This window comes from Nicotiana tabacum, chromosome 17 (genome assembly GCF_000715075.1).
Source record: "Nicotiana tabacum cultivar K326 chromosome 17, ASM71507v2, whole genome shotgun sequence".
NCBI lineage: Eukaryota > Viridiplantae > Streptophyta > Magnoliopsida > Solanales > Solanaceae > Nicotiana > Nicotiana tabacum.
This window is the reverse complement of record NC_134096.1, coordinates 152,633,233-152,651,269: the sequence shown is the minus strand read 5'-3', so window position 1 is coordinate 152,651,269 and position 18,037 is coordinate 152,633,233.

Here is an 18,037-nt window from a genome sequence, read left to right as displayed (position 1 = left end):
GTATGTTGATCCCTAGTTGTTTGCCCTTAAGGACACGGTGCAACATGATAATGCTAAGGAGGTGACTATTAGTGATGATTTGGTATTGAGACTTTAAGGCCGAATTTGTATGCCCAGTGTGAATGGGTTGCTGGAGCGGATTATTGTAGAGGCCCATAGTTCGTGGTATTCAATTCATCCAGGTGCGACGAAGATTTACCATGATTTGAAGCAGCACTACTAGTGTAGAAGAATGAAGGAAGATATTGTGGAGTATGTGGCTTGCTTTTTGAACAGTCAGCAGGTTAAGTACTAGCATCAGAGACCGGGTAGTTTACTTCATAGGATATTCTGGAGTGGAAGTAGGAGCGTATCACAATAGATTTTTTGGTTTGGCTTCCATGTACCTTGAGGATATTTGTTAAGGTGAGTATGACATTTCATCCCTAGACGGATCGGTGGCTCATGGGGCCTATACATACTGCTAGTAGAGTTTGCCTACAACAACAACTATCAATTGAGCATCTAGATGGATCTGTACGAGGCCTAATATGGGAGGCAATGTCATTCTCCGGTATGTTTGTTTGAGCCTGGGGAGGTTAGGTTGATGGGCACTGATATGGTCCGCGATGCTTTGGAGAAGGTGAAGTTGGTTCAAAAGAAGCATCATACATCGCAGTCCAAGCAAAAACGTTATGTTGATATGAGGGCTCGTGATGTAGCATTCATGGTGGGTGAGAAGTTTCTACTCAGAGTATCTCCCATAAAGGTTTTGATGAGGTTCGGTAAGAAAGGGAAGTGGAGCCTTCAGTATATTGATCTTTTTGAGATACTTGACAGAGTGGGTGAGATGGCCTACAGACTTGCATTGCCACCAAGTTTATCGGGAGTTCACCTAGTTTTCCGTGTTTCCATGCTCTAGAAGTACTATGGAGATCCGTCACATTTCTTAAATTTCAGCTCAGTCCAATTGGTCAAGGATTTAACCTATGTTGAGGAGACGGTGGCTATTTTTGACACATAGGTCCGGAAGTTGAGGTCGAAGAACATTGCATCGGTGAAGATTCAATAGAGAGGTCAACCGGTCGAGGAGGCAACTTAGGAGACCGAGCATGATATCTTTTGTCGTTATCCTTATTTTTTTTGCGTTTCAAGTATGTCTCTATACTTGTTAGAGGATGAATGTTTGTTTACGAGGTGGAGAATGTAACGACTCGACCAGTTGTTTTGTGTATTTGGTCATGTTTTTCCTTTTTCAAGCTTCCCGTATATGTATTTGTGGTATCGTGACTTGCGGGGATAGTTGGTTGGGTTTCGGGAAAGTTTTGGGTTGATTTCGAATTCTTGGTTCTTAGCTTGGAACCTTAGGTTAAGAGTGTTGATCAAGGTTTGGCTGTTGTTAAAATGACCACGTAACGGTATTCCAATGGTTCCAATAGGTTCTTATGGTGTTTTTGGACTTAGGCATATGCTCGGAATTGGATTTGGAGGTTCCTATGTTGAATTGGCTCTTCTTGCCGAAAGTTGGTAATTTGGAAGCTTAGAAATTTCATAGGTTTGACCATAGATTGACTTTATGGCTATCGGGTTTGGATTTTGGTTTCGATGCTTGGATTACATCCGTCTTGGCATTTGAAATTTGTGTGCAATGTTTAGTGTCATTCAGAGTTGGTTTGATAGGAATCAGACGCTTGGTTGTGATTTTAGCGGTTCTTGAGTTTTATCGTGAATTCTATGTGTTTTGGTGTCTGACCCGTAGTTCTAGATGTTTTTTGGTGTTTTGAGTTTGCGATAAGATCGCGATCAAGATCGTATGATGTTCTAGACTTGTGTGAATGTTTGGTGTGGAGCCCCGGGGGCTCGGGTAAGTTTCAAACATGTTTCAGATTGGTTTGGACTTGATTCATAGTTGCTTGTGTGTTGGTGCTGCAGTTATAGCAAATGCGAGCACCAGTCCGCATTTTCATATACCCCATTTGCAAAGTAACAATCGCATTTGCGAAGGGGCAGTGGATGGAAGGCTTTGGATTTGCGAAGCAAGCCTCTCAAATGTGAAGTGGGTTGGGCTGGGAGCAGGTCGCTTTTGCGAAGGTGTATTTCATCGCATATGCTAAGTGAGTGTCACTTTTGGAAAATTCTCTGGAATTTTGGGGATTGTTTATTATGTTTTGAAAAATAAAGATTTTAGATTTGAGGGTCGAATTGGACTCGGATTTAAAAACCAAACACATATATGGACTTATGGTGTTTTGGGTAGTCGAGATAATGTTAATGTGCATTCCGTTGTTAATGGAATTCCATTATGACTAGATTTGGCATTCCATTGTTAATGTGCATCCGGCGACATAAAAGTAGCTTGTGGGGGATAGTTATGAGATATTTCGGGGGTGATTCTTGTTGTTTATATGTTGGAACTGAGGGCTGATGTTTTTATTAAATGACTTTCCCTTGTGTTTTATAAGTCGTTGGTGGAATCCAATATGTTATCACATGCTCTGGTCCCATTGATATGTTGTTGGCAAAGGCGTATTTTCTTACATTGACTTGTTGTTAAACATTCTTCGAGGTGGTTAATATTTGTTTTGTTATATTTTCCGTTGTCAGTTTTATTTTGATATCTTGCACGTGTTATTTTTACTAGTGAATGTCTTTACTATAACCGAGGTTAGTCTTGACACTTACTGGGTATACGTTGTGGTGTACTCATACTACGCTTCTGCATATTTTTGTGCAGATCCAGGTATATCGGATCGTGCTGGACATTAGAGAGTCGAGCCAGAGCTGCAGAAACTTCAAGGTATACATGATGTTCCACTCACAGGCATCGAAGTCACCTTCTGTTGATTCCTTACTACTGCATATTGTATCCCAAACAATATTGTATTTTGAGACTTTTTGTACACTCTATGTAGAGCTTATGACTCAGTATTAGCGTGTTTTGGAATTTGACTATTGTATTTCTGTTTTGGGTTATGTTATGGTACTTTTTCAACTTTTATTAATATTTGAGTTGTTATTTATCTGTTGATCTTGTTATGTGATAGGCTTACCTAGTCTTAGGAACTAGGTGACATCACGACCCTTAAGGTAGGATTTTTGGGTCGTGACAGAGCCAAACTAAAACATGAATCCTATATTGTAGTAAATATGATGACATTACTATCTGTGATAAAGGGTGAAAAGAGTAACTTTGGGTAGGGGTCTCATGAAACAAAGTTATGAATTTATACAGGGAAAAATAGATGAATACCATAAGGTATGTTACTTTTTAAATTTAATATTTGGGGGTTATGAATATGAAATACATATGAGTTATGAATATTATAAATAGTAGAAGTTGAGGTGGTATGTGTTATGAAAGTATAATTTAAATCTTAAAGCAAATAAAAGAGAACAAAGATAAATGGAAATGGTATTCAAGTGTTAAAGCTATGTGGGCTATGTTCTAAAAAAACTGCTACATTGGGTTCTTGATTACTCCATTGTGTTAAACAACTTAAATGAGAGAAATGAAGGGAAAATAGTATTAAAAAAAAAAGAAAATTTACCATAAAGTTACACATTAAACATTTGGGAGTTATGGATATGAAATGGATGGGAGTGCTTGATATTATTTAAAGTATAGGTTATGAAGATAAAAAAGTGTGAGTTATAAAAAAATATTAATGTAAACTAAATTGAAAGAATGATGAAAAATTCAAAAAAACAAATCAGAGAAAAAAGATGAATATGCCTTTTTTGATTAAGAGAGGTGCCACCTCACTTTCCTGTTGCTCTCTTACATATATATATATATATATATATATATATATATATATATATATATATTTATATAGACAAATTAGCATAGAAACTATCATATAGGCTATGTTGAATACAACGACATGCTATTACATGGTAATAGTTTTTCAAAAAAAAAAGAAATGCCAAGTAATTCAAAGAAATAAGATAAATACCAATTCAATAAGATACCGATGTACATAGATTAAAGAATTATATGAGAAATTACATTATACTATAATGAGAGTTTTTCTGGAAAAGAAAAGAAAGAAGAATAGTCAACAGTAAAACTCTAACGATTAAATATAGAAGAGAAGAAAATTTGGGAATAATGACTGACTTTATTCTTTATATTGATAGGAAGATGTTGGATTGTTTGTGTGATGACCCGATAGGTTATTTTGAGTACTAGCTTCATTTTCTATGTTTCGGGACCTCCCGTAGCTTTATATGATGATATATGACTTCCGTGCATGATCCGTATCGTTTTGGCTTTAAACACAACTAGAGGTGACAACAACCAGCTTATTTGGTAAACAACATCGGATCAGTTTTTTAATGATTCTTATAGGTTAGTATGATGTTTTTAGACTTGTACGCATGTTTTGTTGGGGTACTGGGTGACCCGAGGCCCTTTCGGTGCATTATGTGAACAATTAAAAAATTGAATTTCTAAGATGAATATCTTCAGTTTTGATGATCGATTCTTGATATTTGGTGTTATTTTAATGATTTGAGGTAGCGTGTAAGTTTGTGTGATGTTATTGCACTTTTATGAATGTTCTGATTGGAGCTCGAGGGGCTCGAGTGAGTTTAAGATATATTTTGGAAGGTTTGGATAGCTAATGCAGACATCTGCTGGAATTGATCTGCAAGTCTTACATTTGCGAGGACCTGATCACAATTGTGAGCCTCGCATTTGATGTCAGACTCGCAAATACAATGGGGGACCGGGGGCTGGGACTTTGCTTTTGTGATGAAAAGACCACATTTGCGAAATCGAGGCATCGCATTTGCGACACTAGAGGACTAGGTGCTGCTTTGCTTTTGCGAAGCCTTTTCCGCATTTGCAAGCTGGAGGGGCTTCACAAAAGCAAAGGACATGTCGCATTTGCAACAACATTATGGCTGGGACCCTGATCGCTTTTACGATATCTGCATCTGTGCAAAAGTTTGAAATTTCGGGACTTAGCTCATTTTACACCATTTTTCAACCCTAAACTCTATAGAGTCGAATATCGATGAAGAATGTCTTCCCTAATTCATTGGTAAGTAGCTTTAACTTGTTTTCAATCATTTTCAATTTCTATTTCATGAATTTTATCATCAAATTTATGAAATTGAGATTTAGACGTCAAATTGAGGTAGGATTTGACATAAATCACATAGCAGCGCTTGGGGTAAATGGGTAATCGGGTTTTTGGTCCAAATCTCGAATTTTGACCACGTGGAGCCGGGTTAACCTTTTATTGATTTTATCATTTTAGTTAAATATTTAACCTTTTTCATTTGTGGGTAGTTTCTACAGCTTGTTTTGATGTGTTTGAGCAATATTTGACTATATTTGATTGGTCTGGAGGCTTGGTCCAAAGGGAAAGCCGTGTTAGAGTGTTGACTTGTTTTCGAAAAGAGGCAAGTGTCGTGGTTAACCTTGACCTGAGATAATTTGGACTGGATTGGTCTATTTGCTACTTGATTTATGTGCGGGAATAAGGTATATGCAAGGTGACGAGTGTATATGCATTTTTATGGGTTTAAGCATGCGAGGTAGACCAATTAATTGCATGTTTTCAATTATATCATGCCTTCTTTTATTCCAAGTTATTACTTGTTTCATGCTTTAATTGATGCATGTCTTTACTTGTCAAATGTGCCTTTACTTGTTACACACCTCTATTTGCTATATGTTCCAAGTATCCATGCCTTTATTTATTGTCCACTCTTACTCGTTCTATGATCTACATATTACTAGATAGATGCTATTATTTGTCTCATGCCTTTACTTGTGCATTTGTCTTTACTTGATTTCTATTTCACTTTAAATTGTTATATTGGATTTGTCTTAGAGAATTTATACGTTTTGATTCTTTTTTGAGATACGCCATAGTTGTTTGCAGAATATATATGCAACCCGATCAGCATATATATATATATATATATATGCTGATCGGGTTGCACGTCCTAATGGTGTTATATATATGTGGATTGGGTTGCACGCTACAATGGTATTTACATATATATGGACCGGGTTGCATGTGGCAACGGTATTATATATATGTAGATCGATTTGCATGCCACAATGCTATTATATATATACATTGATTGGGTTGCACGCTGCAATGATATTAGTATTATATAAGTCGATGGGTTGCGCGCCGCAATGGGGAAGTTGTATTATGGTTATTCTTTGTTGTTGGTTTCCCGTATTGTGTTGTGATACTGTGTAGTGATGATATTATGGGTTCCTCTGTTATGTATTTTTTATTTCGGTTATCAAATTAATTAGTTATTCCCTTTTTCATTGTTGTTTATCTACTAATTTCCGTACAGGTTCATAGTGTTAGTCTTGCCATAGCCCAGTAACTACTTCGTCGAGATTAGGGTCGGCATTTACATAGTACATGGGATTGGTTGTATTTGTACTACATTTATGCACTTCTTATGCAGATCCCGGTAGTTAGCCTCTATGGTGAGTAGCGGAGATTTCTCGGACACGTTTTATCAGGAGACTAGAGGTAGAATTGCACAGCGTTCACAGACTTGATGTACTTGTGACGCCAGTTTTTAGGATTAGACTAGACAGTGTTGCTTTCAGATTATCATATTACAAAGTGTTTTAGTCTTAATTTATTAATGTTTTGCTTTTTTATTGTTAAATTGATTAACTATTTAGCTAATGTTGGATTGCCTAGCAAGTTGCCATCACGGCCCCATGGTTGGGATCCTGCATCGTTAAAAGTTGGTATCATAGTACTAGGTTGCCTAAGTCTCACGAGCCATGAGCAAGCTTAGTAGAGACTTAAGGATCGGTCCGGAGACGTATGTACTTATCTTCTAGATGCTATAAGGCTTTAGGAAATTTCACTTTATTTCTTTAACTATTAGCGCCTATGTTCTATCGCTGAGTTTGCATCATTATTCATTTATTCTCTCATAGAGGGTGAGGACACATATGACATCCATAACTGCTTAGGAGCCGGAGCCCCAGGTTGCAACCACTACCAGGGGTAGAGGCCGGGGCTGAGGTAGAACCTGAGGATGAGGTAGAGCTCAGCCTAGAGCATGCGCAGCGGCAACTATTGTTGAGCTCAGGTAGAGCAGGATGTTTAGATTCCTATTTACCAAACTTGCAGGATCACCTCAGGTCCTAGAGCAGTTAATCGCTACCCCAGTGCTTCAGTACCACTTAGTCCGCATGGTTGGTTTTACGAAGAGTGTGGCACATGGCGGTTTGTTTCTTGTGGCAAAAGCGTTTCTCAGACCGGGAAGAAGCCGGACTCCCGCTACACATACTCTAGAGTAGATGGCTCACGGGTATCAGACCCCAACAATACTACCAGTTTGGACAGTTCTGCTTATTGTTGCTACACAGTCCATGGAGAGACCGACAATGTCAGCTGAGGGGTTGCAGAGGTTAGACAAGTTCAACAAGTTGTTTTCCCTCACTCTAGTGTTTTACCTTATGAGGACTCCTAGGATGTCTTGGACCATTTTCATGAGTTATTGCCCAACATGGGTATAGTGGAGTCCAATAGAGTTGATTTCATAGTGATTCAAATACATGGTTCTTCCAAGAGGTGGTGGCTCAAGTGTATGTTCAGGCAGGCTAGCAGGTTCACATCCTCTCACTTGGGCTCAGCTCTCATATTTGTTTTTGGAGAACTTCACCCCATTCACTCTGAGAGAGGAGTTCCGCAATCAGTTTGAGCACCATCAGCAAGGTAGCATAACCGTTACACACTATTGGAACAAATTTGTAGGTTTATCACACCATGTAGCTATCCTGATCCCTACTGAGAGGTAGAGGGTGCGGAGGTTCATAGATGGCCTTACATATGGCATTAGGCTATAGATGGCCAGAGAGACCAAGGATTACATTTCTTTTACCCCGGTAGTGGAGATCGCCAGGGTCAGGCTATGGAGATGACCTATGATTAGAGGCCCTATCATTTTGGAGGATACAGTGGTTCCTCGCCCAAAGGCAGTTGTTTTTGTGTGGAGGCCATCCTATCAGGCCAGTTCAGTCGTCTCTATAGGTCATGCATAGTACTTCAGGCAGTCATGGTACTTATGGACCTAGTTCCGAGTAGCTAGCATTTAGTGAACCTTTACCTCCCATTAGTGCACTTCCAATTCAAATCTATCATGGTGGTTATTCGATTCATTAGGGTTAGTCTCTCATTTTGCAGCTATGCCAGTCAAGAGGTTGCTTTGAGCGTGGAGGTGCGGGTCTTATCAAGAGGTATTGTCCCAAACTTCATAGCAGTATACAACATCAAGGTACTTGTGCCATGAATTTGGCATCGGTTGCTCCACCACCCGCACAACCTGCTAGAGGCAGGGGTAAGGTAGCTGGAGGTAAAGGTTAGATAGTTAGAGATGCAGGCCAGACAGTGAGATATCTTCCGAGAGTAAGAGGTAAGGTTGGTAGAGCTCAACCTCCTTGTTATGAATTTCTAGCTAGACTTGAGGCGGAGTCGTCTATATATAGTTATTACGGGTATAATCTTAGCCTATCATAGAGATGTTTCCTTGTTGTTTGATCCGAGTTCTACATATTCTTATGTGTCTTCATATTTTGCTTCGCATTTGAGTATGCATCGTGATTATCTTTATGTTCCTGTTTCTATATCTATGGCGGTTGGGGATTCCATAATAGGTGATCAGGTGTACATGCCTTGTGTTTTTACTATTAATGGTTTCGATATTGTAGTTTATCTTATGTTGTTCGATATGGTAGATTTTGAGGTTATACTTGGAATAGAATGGTTGTCCATGTATCACGCTATCTTGGATTGCCATGCAAAGACTATGACTTTATCCATGTTGGGGTTGCCTAGATTATAGTGGAGAGGGACTCTTTGTCACTCCACTAGTAGGGCGGTTTCATATTTGAAGGCTCGACATATGGTAGAGAAGGAGTGTTTGGCGTATTTGGCTTATATCCTTGATTTTAGTGCGAAGGTTCCTTCTATGGATTCGGTACGGGTCCTGAGTGAGTTTCCTGAGGTGTTTCCTGCAGATTTGGTGAGTATGCAACCCGACAGGGATATCGACTTGTTCATTTATTTTGATTCAGGCAATCAACCCATTTCTATTCTACCGTATCGTATGTCTCCACCTGAGTTGAAAGATTTAATGGATAAGTTGCAGGATTTGCTTGACAAGGGGTTCATCAGATCGAGTGTTTCACATAGGGGTGCGCCAATGTTGTTTGTTAAGAAAAAGTACGGATTAATGTGGATATGCATAGATTATCGGAAGTTGAACTATATCACTATCAAGAACAAGTATCCATTATCGAGGATTGATGGTATATTTGACCAGCTTCAGGGTGCCGAGGTATTTTCCAAGATTGATTTAAGATCTAGCTACCATTAGGTGAAGATTGGGGCATCATATGTCCCTAAGATAACTTTTAGGACTAAATTTTGTCAACGAGTTCTTGATGATGTCATTTGGCTTGACTAATGCCCCGAAAACCTTTATAGACTTGATGAACCAAGTGTTCAAGCCTTATCTGGATTCCTTCGTGATTGTCTTCATTGATGATATTTTTGCTTACTTCTGTAGTCGAGAGGAGCATGAGCAGCACCTACGGCAGTGCTCCAAACTTTGAAGGATCGTCAATTGTATGCCAAGTTTTTAAAGTGTGAGTTCTGGTTAGACTCGATTGCCTTTTTGGGTCATGGGGTGTCGTACAAGGGTATCAAGGTGGATCATAAGAAGATTGAGGCAATTCAGAACTGGCCTAATCCTACTTCATCTATAGAGATTCGAAGCTTCTTGGTAGCTTACTATCATCGGTTCGTGGAGGGGTTTTCATCTATGTCTGCCCTATTGACCAAGTTGACCTAGAATGGTGCTCTTTTTAGATGGTCCGACATGTGTAAGGCGAGATTTTAGAATCTCAAGACTGCATTCACTATAGCCTCAGAGGTTGTGTGTAACACCCCGGAAAATTTCGAAGTACTTAAGAGCTATTAAGAAAGTTGATGTGTGCTAGTTATATTATTTTGTAAGTGGACGAGGACTTTTAATATGATGTATATGAATCGGATATAATAATAAGTGTACGAGGCATATTATAAGAGATGTGGGGTCTAAGGAGAGCCCTAAGTCCAAGTCGAGTTGGAAATTACATGATAGGCTAAATGTTTCAAATGAGTACTCACAAGACCAAAGGTTGGACGATCATATCTACATATATATAAGGAGTTATGTGATGGATGACCTATAAAATTAAAGCTCTTAGAGTCTAGTTTCTAACGCTTCAAATCGTTCATCATTTGGACACTCCTACAAGAAGTTATGATCGAATTACTAAAGGCTGGCAGAATACAATTCTACGACCGCAGAATCATTTTGCGAGCCACAACAGTGGTTATGCGACTGCAAAATGGTCGCAGACCTGTCCAGTGAAGCACATTTCTGGGCATCAATTTTTCGGTGCATTGTGCGACCCGCATACCAATTGTACGGCCCATTATGCGACCGCAGACCTGAGTTCGAAAGGTTTATTTTCCTATTTTCATAACCCGACCCCATTTTGATAAATAACCTTTGAGGCTTATTTTGGGGTGTTTTTCTGAGGGTTTTAGAGAGAGGTAAGAGCATTTTAGAGATATAAGGAGGAAACCAAACATTCTAATCATCCAATCTTGCACCAATCCTCAAGAATCAAGGAAGCCAATTAGAAGATCTTCATCTAAGAGGTAAGATTCAAACTCCTAGTCTTCAATTTCGAGTTTGGGGTAAAATATTGGTGATTAGGAGTATGATTCTTCGGTGTAGGAGTATTATGTATATATTCTTGTACCAATAAGGTTTGTGGGAAGATTTTTGTCCTCAAATAAGTAAAGATTGGGTTGTGGAATGAAGGAAAACGTTGGACGAGCATATCTACACATATATAATGAGTTATGTGATGGATAAAATGCTCAAATGAGCTGAAACCATGAATATCTTCCTAATTTGTGTTCAATTTTGTTATGTTTCAAAATAGATTGGGATTTCTAGAATTTCCGAAACATTATAGTAATTAAAGGAAAGCTTAAAGAGAGGTATGTTGTCTAAACTTCTTTCCTATAATTGAATTCAACGATGTTCTTGTAAGTCCTGAGTTATTCTTTATAAATCAACTATTCCGAATAAACTTTGTGTTGAAAGGTATATGTTTAAAATGTGTTCCGGATGCTCTTATCATATGATGTTATCCTTCGGGAATGTGTTGAAAGTATTAGTTGGGTATAAGAATATTATGACTCCAAGTAGTGTTTCAAGTGAAGGCTATTATGCCAAATTGTGTAAGAAGTCTCAATATGCTCAAGACTCTATAAAGATGCTTCAAAATGAAAGTAGTGAGTTGGGGATATAAAGTATAAACACCGTGCCAAGAATGAAAGTTATACTTGTGGCCAATAGCGCCAACGAAATAGAATGATGTGTGAAATATTATGAAATGAGCCTTGATTCAACTATTCCAAATTGACTCTGAAAATAGAATTATTCAAAAGCTTATGCACTCAAGTCATGTCCAAATATGGTTATTAGAACTAATGCTATGCTTGGTAGGTATTTCAAATATGTTTTGAGCTCTTACATAATCATGAGTTGAAATGGTGTATTGCCCTTTTGGGGCAAAGTATTTCAAGAATCAATGGTGTGTTACTCGTGTATGATTTTAACTTGTGCTTAGATTGCCAATCATTGTACTCAATTTCTTTGATATAAATCCATTTTGTTTAAAGACTTCATTGCCAATTAACCTAAAGTTGTGATTTTTGGAATATTGTATATGTTGATATTTATGATGATGATCAATAAAAGGAAAGATTTGAAAGTGTGGAATATGAAATACGGCCATCATGCCATGAATGAAGAATGATATGTATGGCCAAGAGAGCCAATGAAATAATAATGTTGTAAGTGGTTGAAAGTACGGATTAAGTGATATATGGTGTGAAAGGTTATGAGATGTACGCATTTGTACTTATGGCCAAGAGAGCCAATGAAATAATAATGCTGTAAGTGGTTGAAAGTACGGATTAAGTGATATATGGTGTGAAAGGTTATGAGATGTACGTATTTGTACTTTTGTTTCCAATGTGTTATAAGCCCCTACGTTCTTGCGAGTAAAGACTATGATGTTCCTAAATGTTCTAAATGCTCTTAATGTTCTATGATCACCCATGGCAAGTACAAGTAAGTGATAGTATGAACATGAAATGTGGTCGTTGCCTAAATGAGAATTATGAAGTGTTGTATGTCCTAATGGTTTAAATTATAGTTGTATGCTTTCGAAATAATGTATGTAAATGACTTCGATTGTTAAGTCCCTAAGATTCATGAACCTAGATAACAACCTCAAGAGGTCAAGGGAGTGAATAAAGAGATGGAAGGGAGATGTCCTTTGTTAAATGATGATGAACCTTAAGAAAAGGCATGTGCCATTCAAATCTACTTATTAATTTACCATGCATGTGCTAATGTAATGAGTTGTGTTTCTCCATGATGAGCATAAACATTAAGTATTCCAATGATATGAGAAATTACGACCTTAAATTTAATGACAAACTGTGTCGCTTTGAGTTTATATATGGTATTGTGATTGGGATCATACCTCAACCCGCATACATTGGGGTGAGGCGACAAGGCCGCTTTGCGTAGAGTTTTCGTATTGTGAAATACACCTCCACCCGCATATATTGGGGTGAGGCAGCATGACCGCTTTGTGTAGGGATTGTGGTATTGTGGAATACACCTCCACTTGCATATAGTGGGGTGAGACGGCATAACCGCTTTGTGTAGGGATTGTGGTATTGTGATACACCTCCACCTGCATATATTGGGGTGAGGTGAAAGGACCGCTTTGTGTAGGGATTGTGATATTGTGATACACCTCCACCCGCATATATTGGGGTGAGGTGACAGGGCCCCTTTGTGTAGAGATTGTGTATCGTTATACACCTCCACCCGCATATGTTGGGGTGAGGCGGCATGGCCGCTTTGTGTGAAGGTGGTTATAAAGGATCCCCGAGTTAATATCTATAAATTTGAATGGAAGCTCTTAGTAAATTTGCTTGACGTTAACGGCTATCTATGCCCCTTTTATTGTTACCATGATTCATCATATTCATGTTGCATTTCCAAGCCCTTTAATAGGTGTATTTGTATTGTGTAAGTGAACACTGTGAACGGTTTATGAAACGCACAGGTGTATTGTATAGGTGATAGTGTGAACGGTCTATGAGACGCATAGGTGTATAATATGATATGTGAACACTAAGGACGGTCTATGAAATGTATATGTGTAAAATAAGGGAGGAAGGTGCCACTTTCATTGGACTTATTCGGACATGTTGTTACAATTACATTATATTATGTATTCCACATATAGTTCATATGGCTCAGTTAATCCTAGAAGATGTTTAGAATGAGGCAAGTATAGTAAGACTTGAAATGTGATTCTATGGGATGTTTCATAGTTTTTTGATGTACTTCATTTGCCTCTTATTTTAGTTACCGTATTTTCATATGTTTTTTTGACTGCCTTACATACGAGTACTATTCCACATGTACTCATGTCCCTTTTGCCAGGGGCACTGCATCCTTTAATGGATGCAGGTATATTTCTACAAGATGATATGGACCTTTGATAGGGATCTTCTTCACTACTCAGCTTATGGTTAGCTCGCTACAGTTCTAGTGGGTGTTTGGGTCTAGTTCATTTTATGTATATAGGTATCTATTTCCATAAAAGCTCCATCTACACTATCGGTCATGTAATTTAAGAATTGAGTTTTGTCATGTATTTACAACTATTTATAGAGCTGTGTAACCAACACGAGAAAGAAAATATGGGCCATTGAGCCAAATGTACTAAATATGAAAGTCAAGATCTAATTATGTTATGGTAAATCATGCATGAGTAGTGATGAGAGGCTAATGTTAATTAGGCTTGCTCGACTGGGTATACTAGATTGAGCACCGGTCGCGCTCCTCGATTTCGGGGGTGTGACAAACTTGGTATCAGAGCCTGGTTTAGGGGTCCTAAGGTATCATGGAGCTCTGTCAGTAGAGTCCCTCTTATCGGTGTGTTGTCAGCCACACTTATAATAGGGAGGCTACAACGACATTTAGGGAATGTTTCTCTTCTTCTATCCTTGATCGTGCGTTATGGTTCCAAGTTAGCCTCGGAGTTCTCTTGTTAATACCAAGGAATGTTGCACATCGTGCTACGAAATGAGAAAGGCCTAAGGATTAAAGGAATGACGCACATCACAGGCATAATGTGTGAGGTGCCCAATTGTCCTTGTAATAGAGGAAGGAAAAGTCAAGGATACGACCAAGGTAAGCAAGGTCATACAGTTGGCCTCGAGAGTCATAGTTGTTGATTTCATGTAAATGGCGCAATATGGTGTTATATATATGTTGTTTTGGATTGTTTCTGGGATTCTCTGACAGGTGGATAGGCCCAGTTACAGGGGAAACTGTAAGGACCCGTAAAAATTTAAACAAAAAATTCAGGGTTTCGTGGTGCTAAGATAGATCTCTGCATTATATTAGTAGAAATTGTTCGGACTTTTTGGATTTAACAGTACCCTACGAACTAAGAGGAAAATGTTTCACAGAAGAACGTATTTCTACGGCCCATTATGCGGCTGCATAATCACTCTGCAGACCACATAATGGCCGCAGAGTGAAGCAGTAATTTTTGCCAACTTGGGGTCAATTTTGCGGTTGATTATGCGATCGCATAATCGATATGCAGAACGCATATCGATCGCATAATCCCTCTTGAGATTTTGCGAAGGGAGTTCTGCAGTGCATTATGCGACCGCAGAATGAGTATGTGTACCGCATACTAGTCGCATACCTGGGACGTAAGTTCAGGCCCCTGAGGGCCATTTCTGCGGTCACTTCACGGACCGTATAACCAGTATGTGATCGCATATGCGACCGCAGACCTGTGTCGGGGCACCCTTTTACTTAATTTAAAACCCGACCCCCATTCTGTTAAAACACCCCTTTAGTCCATTTTGAAGTTCATTTCTCATATTTCTAGTGTGTGAGAGAGAGAGGGTTCTAGAGGGAGGGCCTAATTTTCATCAATCAATCTTCAACCATCACTAAAAGCTTGGAAATACTCAAGTAGAGCACTCAATTTCTTCATCCAAAAATAAGATTTCATCACCCCAACTCTTAATTTCAAACATAGAAATAATGGGGTACTAGGGTAATACTTCATGGGTATGAGAGTGGTTCATCTTGCATGCATGTGATAAAGAGTATGGGAAAAATAAAAAATAAAAAATAAAAGAACTAGAACCATGAACGTTTTCCTAATTTTGGGTTCAATTTGTATATTGCTAAAATAGATTGAGGTTGCTAAAGGTTCCGGATAATTGTAGAGTCTAAAGAAGCGCTATTGAGGTATGTTGGCTAAACTTTCTCTCTTGGAATTGAATTCCATAATGTTTCTGTAAGTTTCAAAGTGTGGGTTACGTATTAAAAGGTTATGGCTTTGAGTCATGTTCCAATACAAGATAGAATTGTCTAAAAGCTTTTGTACTAAATTCATGCCCATTAGTGGCTGCTTTAACTAATGCTTTGATTTATAAATATATCCAGTGTGATTCGAGTTCTATATACTCATGTGTTGAAATTGTACATTGTCATTTCTGGGGGAGAGTATTGCAAGAGTAAATGGTGTATTGACTGTTTATGATTTTTCATGTGTGTTTCTATTGTTGGTTGGTATGCTTCATTCTTTGGGAAGAAACCATTTGTGTTTGAAGTTTCCATTTCAAATGGATTTGAAGTATATGATTTTTAAAATATCCTATATGTTGATACTTGATGGTGATGTTTGAAATTGAAAGAGGTGAAAGTGTGGAATATGAAATACAGCCATCGTGCCATGAATAAAGAATCTTGTGAATGGCCTAATGAGCCAAGGAAATATTGTCGTTGTGAATGACTGTAAATACTAATGCGAATTCATACAATGTCAAAGATGTTGAGGTGAGTACAATCGTATTTATGATATTTCTTTTTGCAAATCAAATCAAAACTATTTTTGGGAGCATCATTAGCAATACCGAGGAAGGGTGGGTCATAAGGCCCACACCTGAAACTACATGTGCCGGTGTAGGGGTGGATTGTGATATTATTCCCCTTAATTGGGATGAAACTGGAACCTTTGTGGATTGGAAGAGTCAACCCGCACGGCATATGTGGGAAGGCGGCCTAGCTGATTGGGTGGAGATCAGACGCCATATTGCGCATATGGTGGTACTACTCTTGGTAACAACTTTTTTCGCATCACATGTCAAACCACATTGTTCGTGGGGAGATGGCCTAGCCGATCGGGCGTGATCGGACTCCGTGCTAACAAAGACTGTGGTATATCGGTGCTAATGATCTCCCAACCAAAATTATATATGAAGTTTGTATTTTAGAAATTATTATGTTTTAACTGAACGTTTGGATATTGTTGATTGTGACTTGCTGTTTCTATGTGTTGCCTTTTCTTATATGGGCATTCTATTTTGGAAGAGGATTTTTATCTATACATACTAGTGTTATTCGACAGTACTAACCTCCCTTTTGCCGGGAGCGCTGCATCTCTAATGGATGCAGGTGGTTCTTCAGCAGCCGACATTGATCAGTGATAGCAGTACACTCTTTTCAGCTGACTTGGTGAGCCCCACTTCATTATGAGGTCATGTATCATTTGCTTCTCATGTATAGTGTTTTGAGGTATAGCCGAGGCCTTGTTGCCGGTATTTTCATATTACTCTTCTATTGTATTTAGAGGCTCCGTAGATAGGTTGTGGGTTATGGTTGATGTTGGGAATTGAACTAGAAATGTTGGTACTTGGAAATTATGTTTTTCATTAATTCTATAAACTCGTAATGTTTTGGAAATTATGAATGAAGCTACTAATGGAAATGAAAAGGAAGTTGTTAATAAAATCTTTTCAATGATTGATTAATGGAGTACATCTCCTCTTTATTCATGGATGAGTTTGGGTAGAAGAAAATCTAACATGCTTGCTCGGCCGGGTTCTCTCGGTTGAGCACCGGCCGCGCTCCCCGAGTTTGGGGCATGACAAATTTGGTATCAGAGCCTAAGGTTTTAAAGTGTCCTAGGATATCTCGGAGCCGTATCTAGTAGAGTCCTTCTTATCGGTGTGTTGTCGACCACATCTATAATGAGGAGGCTACTTGGACATTTAGGAATTTCACACTTCTTTGATACTCCAGATCGTGCGATAGAGCTCAAGATAGGAAGCTAATTTCCTCGTTATGTCTCATGATATTTTTCAGATGAGTAATCCACGAGTTAAAAACAATGAGTAGGGAATGACTGCTCCATTGAATCTAGGGGAGATTACACAAGAGTTTGTTGGGAGAATGCGTCGAGTCATGGAGGGGTTGGAAGAACTTGTTGCTAAGGGAAGTGTTCTTATTCCTACCATTGTCACCGCACCATCGGATAACCCTTGAAATATGTTATGGCTGTGGAAAGAGGGGGCACAAGAAGAACAAATGCCCTAGGTTGGGTACACCTATCCAGTTATGTCCATCATGCGGGAAGGAACATTTGGCATCGTGTTGTGAGTATGCTCAGCAGCGCGTTGGAGGTGGTATCTTTGGGCAATTCCAAAGGCCAACACAGTAATCCGGTGCTGGAATTGTTAATCCCTCATTGGAAGCTTGGAGGAAGGATAAGGGGTATGCTTATGATGTATGCAAAAAGGGTAAATATCCGGTCAGTGAGAAGAGTCAGTTCAGCAGACCTCATCCCTGTTATGTGAAGTGTGGGAGATGCTATCCAGGAGTGTGTCACTATAGTACAAAGGCATGCTACAAGTGTGGTATGATGGGCAACTTTCAAAGAGATTGTTATTTGTCTCGCCAGAGCATGGGCAATGGTATGGCACAGCCAGCCAGTCCTGTAGCTGCTACATCCACAACGCCTCCCCCAGCTAGAGGCACTATAACGCCTGCATGGCGTGGAACAACTAGGGGTGGTATTCAGAGCTCGGGA